The sequence below is a fragment of the Balearica regulorum genome, chromosome 10 (assembly GCF_011004875.1).
Source record: "Balearica regulorum gibbericeps isolate bBalReg1 chromosome 10, bBalReg1.pri, whole genome shotgun sequence".
In the NCBI taxonomy this organism is placed as follows: Eukaryota; Metazoa; Chordata; class Aves; order Gruiformes; family Gruidae; genus Balearica; species Balearica regulorum.
The window spans coordinates 1452174-1458434 of record NC_046193.1 but is presented as its reverse complement, the minus strand read 5'-3'; positions in this window follow the sequence as shown (position 1 = coordinate 1458434).

The following is a 6261-nucleotide window of genomic DNA, read 5'->3' as shown; positions in this document are numbered from 1 at the left end:
GCTAGAGGAGAGAGATGGTCTCCCAGCACTTGGTGACCGTCACCCATTTCCCCACAGCAGTCAAAACACAATTTTACTTGTTTCTTTGAATCATTTGCATCTTTAAACAAGCAAGGAAATCAGCAATGATAATTGTATACTAAATAAGAGTAGATTAGTTTCTAACTCAATTGGTTTATTTTAACATAAGGCTAGCTTTTCTGTGGAAAAGGTGCTGAAAGCCTGAGGTAGATGCTTTTACTAAAGAATAGCTTTTTGGGGGAAAAAAAGTGAAAATGAGTATTCTGGTGGTGGCCACCACTGCCTGGTGGGATCAAGAGATAGATATAGTGGTAAAACCAGCAGCCTGTGCCACATCTGTCCCCATGTTGGTGTGTTACTGGAGGGCAGACCCAGGCAGTGTGGCACAGCTCTGGATCCCCAATCTCCTGGCTGGATCCACACCCGGATAGGGCAGCTTCTCAAGTGCTTTAATGGTAATGGCTTGTAATAGCTGCTGAAAGGTGTTATGGCAAGGAATTGTCTGTCATGCTCCTTCGGGATAGTAGGCAGCATCAAACAGGAACTTGTGCACGGGGTAACTTTGTGATATGTGGGGAAATAGCCATTCGGGTGGTTTGTTTGTATGGTAGGTGTTTATTACAAATGCAGGATGTTACCAGGGCTCGGACCCTGCATTCTTAGCCTCAATGCAAACATTTTTATCTGAGCCATCCACCAGAGGAAAACAACGATCTGTGTCAAGTAATGATAAGGGTTTACACACATCTTTGTCAAAGAGGACCAAGCCGTACCTCCCAAATGCAGGGGTTATTGCCAGTGGCCTGCACTCATTGGCAGCAGGTCTCTACCTGTGTGGGCTGAGCCGGAAACCTCTCATCAGCAGTGGTGGTCTCTGCCTTACTCTCGTGTGTCACTGTGGCTGGGGTTACACCAGGCTCCTTGCAAAAATTCAGGTGCTGGTTAGAACAGATTCCTCTGTGCGACTGAGCAGTGCCTGGTATCTGGAGCAGATGAGACAGAGGAACGGCCTCAGTTAACACGGTGATGTAAAGTGCAGCTGGGATTTGAGATCCTGCTGGAGAGTGGAGAACTGTGGAAGGCTTAAACAGTGATTCCCTCTGCATTTGTGAGCACTAGAGGTGAGAGAGGGTCAGTCTTATTTATGAGTCTAGCAGTTTTCAAGGGTAGTTTCTGGCAATTTTCTGGTAACTTGGGGAGCGGGCAAAAAAGGCAGCGGGCAACTCCAGATAGCAAAGCAGAAATTTGTGAAACACTAGTTCCCATGCAGTGAAATGCAGAAATAGCATATGGAAATCATACCTGGCTTCAGGGATGAAGACACAGTCTTCCCATTTTGGGTTGGTAATGGTGAGAGTTATGGGAATGACAAGCTTGCAATTGGAATCTAGGTAGGAATATTGAGGCCCAGAATGAAACCTTTACAAAATTACTTTATAGTTTGGAAAGGAAAGAAGGGGGATCCTGCATAGGCTGGTACTTGGGAAAAGCACACAGAACTAATGTTGTGGTCATGGGAGTGAATCCCAGATTTTTTACAAGAACAGAAATATGGATGCACAAGAACACGCCTGCAGGGCTGTCTGTGCCATGGCAAACACACATACGCCATTTTGGGGGAGTTCTGTGGCGTGGGCATTGTGCACATGGACAAAGATGCTGACTTTAGCAGCAGCAGCTCCTTCTGATAGCTGCAGGATACTGCAGCAGGAGATGGATATGTGCTCATCTTGGAAACAAATGCAAGAACTCTTAATTTTAAGATGGCCATACAAATATGAGCCAATACACTGCTGCAAGCAGAAATATTTCCACAAAGGGGAAAAAGTCCTGGCAGTAGAAGATGAGCAGGTAAAATTTGGCACTTGGGAGGTATGTAAACTAAAAATCTAGTAAAGGAATGAGAAGATACAAATTACTTCAGGTTAAAAGCCTGGCAAGTCCTTGCTTGCACTGAAAGGGCAAGGGATTAAAAAAACGCCCCCACAAACTTAAGGAAGAGCTTACACTTATCCCTGCACCCTGCCTGGGGCTGGCTGCATGCCCCTGCAGCCTCTCCAGTTTCATCCCTTCTCCCTCCCTGGCAGGTGGCTGCTGCCCTTACTCTTCGCTGTGCGGCTGTTGGGGCTGCTGCTCGGGGCACAGAGCCGTGGCAGTCCTGCTCCCCTGCGCACACCCTGCGCCAGGCTCAGATCCTAACTGGACCTGGAGAAGCAAGGCTCCAATGTTATCAAACAGGGGCCCTTTGCTGCCTTCTGTTTCCTTTGCTGTCAGTCCCTCTCTGCTTGCTCAGTTGATGCCCTTTGGCAGATGCCCCAATCCTTAATTCCTCCTTTGCTCTGAATAGCTCTGGGCAGTGCCACCTATTTGCCCTGTCAGTAAGTTCTCTCCAGACAAATGACTGTCTTGTGACGTTAATTTGTTTGTGCACCAAACAAATAGGGGACAAAACCGTAAGAGGACTCCAGACTCTAAAAACCGGAGTGGTTCTTTACAAGAACAGCAACGTAGAGCGTGCACAGCTTCGCGGGGCTCTTCAGCCCTGCTCACGGTCTGGCTGCCAGGCTTCCCCTTGCTTACTTTCTTCTTGCAACCTGTAGCCATCCTGGCTTTCACACTGGCTGCTCTCCTGCGTCCTACCTACTGCTGTATCCGGCAAGGCTGGGTACAGTGCTGACAGATCTCTGCACCCACAGAGGACCCTGCTGACGTTAGCAGAGCTGTATGTGGGTGCAAAAACCCACATAAAAACAGCCCACACAGAAAGAGCCTGTGGGCTCTGGATCTTAGTGGGCAACCTTAAATATTTGTAATGTTCTGTTGAAATGACATTTCAATACTGCTATCCTTTCTAAATTAAGAGCATGTTTCAGAATTGTAATGCAAAATATTACTCGGAGGGTAGCTTCACATGATGTAGCATGTTGGCAGTCATTCTTATCTTGGATATTTGTTTTGTTTACAACCTGCATGCAATTTGCTGCTGCAAATCTGAAGTGGATTTTAACAGTCTGTGTTAGTCAGCTCATCCACCACGAAAAAAGCGTGAGCTTCATCTGTTTTTTGAAAACTTTCAAGGTCAATACTGAACACTTTCAAAAATGAAAACAATAAAAAGAAACTCGTTGTTTCAATTGCATTCTCAACTTCCTCACTCTCAAAATCTTCAGGTACAAAAGATCCTGTGAGAGGAACTGGGATGGCCAGGAGGAAATGGGAGATACTAACGGGGTGACTGGGGAAAAACGCAGCTCTGCCTGATCACTGCACATCTGTATGGATGTCAGATTTGAGCTACTACTGCATAATCAGAAGTCAGTCCAAACTAAAGTGCGTTGACATGCTCAGCTGGGATTTCTTGGGACATGTGACAAAAATGAAGGTAACAAGCCCTGGAGGAGGGCATGTTGTACCTGTTTCTATGGCTCTGGGGTACAGGAAGAGCTCGCCTTGGCAGAGGATTTGTCTCAGTAGCATTTGCAGTCTGAAAATTTGTCAGAGGTGACATTTGCTGGCATCAGAGTGCTGATTTCTGAGAGCCATGCTTTCCGTTGTGTACTTATTGATGGTGAAAAAGTTTGAGAACAAGGAATAGTTTCAAGTCAGGTTCCAAGATAAAGATAATTTTCCTGCCATTTGTTTTGAAAGAGCCCTTTGATCTTATATTTGGGTATATTTCTGAGATGCAGTAAAATGTCAGAATCTGAGAGAATACCTTATCAAATGCTGCTTATAAGTGCTCTTGGTTTGTCAGTACACTAAATTAACAGCAAGTCACTGTTGGGCACACTTGCTCCTTGGTCAAAGAATTATGCTTTACTCTGTTTCACGTGTACAACTTTATTTCCTCCAAGGGCGCAGAATGTGTATAGTAGAGTACTGAATTTGACCAAATACCTGCAGAAGAACTGGCTGATGATAAAGAAAGGGCGATGCTGTTTTCCTCCTAAACTGTCCAAGTAGGTAATTCTCACACTACATTCATCCAGCACCGCAGGAATCTTCTCTTGTAAGCTGTTTCTTTAACTTTCCACTGTTAAGAGTTCAGCCATGCAGGTCACGGCAACACTTCGTGAGTCCTGGTGATCGGAACTCGCCAGAACAGTATGAGCTTTTCTCCACTGGGTTCAGAGTAGACTTACATTGTAATTGATTTGTTTGGGTTGGGCTAGTCTGTAAATTGTGCAATCTTTCTCTCCTTTGAAATGTGTTAGATTATTGACTCTCTGGTATTTCAAAGCAGCAACATCTGCTAAAAGTTTTTCCTATGTGAGCTGTGCATTTCTTATGTTTCTCAACTGTACACAGCAGTAAAAGGCATGCTGTTGGATGGCCTGACTTTGGTCAAGTAGGCATTGTTTTCTGTTGCTTTGTGACATCTTCCCAAATTCTGAAAAACTGTGGTTGGATGAGGACATGTGAGGAAATATTTCAGTCTGAGTCTGGCCGTGCTTAACAATTGTTCAGCTCTGCTCTGTGGTTATTCAGCCAGAGTAGCACTGCTTTAAAGTGGGAATGCTATAGCCATGTGGAAGAGGCGTGGCAAAAGAGTTCCTATGCCTTACAGTGGCAGAAAAAAAGGGGTAGAGGACACTGCTGTGTGTGGTTCCCACCGGTCTGCAATTAGGAAATTGCTGCTCAGTAAACACTAATTTTTTTGTTGTTGTTGTTAGCAGTGAAGTTCTAAAATGTCACATTTTCTCTCCCCCCCCCCCCCCCGGTTTGGTTCCTCTTCTTTGGGGCTTTTACTTGAAAAAGCCCCAGTTGCTTCTAAGTGGGTCAAGTTCTCTAGGATTAGCTACACCATGTACAGAGGCTTCTCTGTGTGTCCTGGTTTCCTGCCTGTCTCTTCGAAGGAGGCAGTGCTGCCCCTCTTCCCTTTGGTGCCCAATGCAGAGCTCAGTTTCCAGAGTGTTAGAGATGCAAAAAGTGGCTGAATAAAGGTCCAAAAGAACATTTTTCCTCTTTAAGTCAGACTTCCAAAGAATTAGTTCTGCTTTCCAAAGCTAGTCCCTGAGTGGATATGAGCTAATCCCACCAATGATGATGGCTGCTCTGTATCTTATACAGATTCACACAGCTTGCCTTATCCTTTCTGTCTCCAAACAACACTTTTTTTTTGTCAGTTTTCTTTCATTCAGAAATGATGGATATTTCCATTTAGCCTCACTTCATGAAATCCTGGATGTATTAGTTCTTCAGTGTCACTTGAAGTCAAAGCAAAATATTTTAAGTGATCTTATGATGTTAAAAAAAATTACCCTGTTTCCGAGCCATATTTTTACTCAGGCAAATAGAGGGAAAGCGTTGTCTGAGGACGGCCCACCAGCACAGGACTCCAACTTTCAATTCAGATTTAGGACTTCCTGGGCTTATCCAGGTGAGTAGTGGTGTGGTGAGGTGCAGCAGGGCTGAGCTGGCAGGTTCTTACCAGCTGTTTTATAGAGGGAGTTTCTGCCCTCTACAGTAAGGTACTCTGGGGCTGTGTTGCATCTGTATTGCTGTTTTAGACTGATATGTAGAGGTATGAATTGATTTGTCAGGAGATCATTGGCAGAGCAGGGTAGAGTCAGCTCCCTGTGTCCGTTATCCTCCTGGACAGTGCCATTGCTCTCCTTCAGCTCAATCCTCAGCTGCTGGACACGAGGCTGAGACCCTGCACACGACTTCCCCATACCTCTCCCCTCCTAAAGGTGCACCAACAAACAGCGAGTTTTTGGTCGTGTTTCCTCCTGAAGTGCCCCCCATTGCTATACATTCAGCTCTGGGCATAGCAAGGGCATCGGGAATGCTCTTGTAGAAGTGGTGAGAAGGATAAGGATTTTTAACTTTCTTTAATGGGTCTGGTTGTTGGGATCTCCTGCTGCCTCTGCCTGTGTTGGTTGTACTGGTGGAGCAAAAATGGTGGTAACAGTCAGTGGGTGTTTCAGGGAGAGGAGACCTCATGTTGAAGATCTAACAGAGTCGGGTGCAGCTTGCGTCCCCCTCTTAGATCTGAGAGAGGATTTGTGTGCCTGAAAGCTTCTTAAGTATTTTCCATGTGCATCAGTTGATCTGATGAGAGATTTTACCCCTACCTACAGACTTTGCCTTGCTAAGGCCAGCATGGCTTTAGCAGCAAAAACTGCTGAAGTGATTTTGGGAGTCTCCTGTAATTCCTGTTTTAGTTTTCTCACAGTCCTGGGGTTGACTCCATTGGTCTCTCCTGGTCTTTCTCAAACACGCGTGACTCAGGCCCTG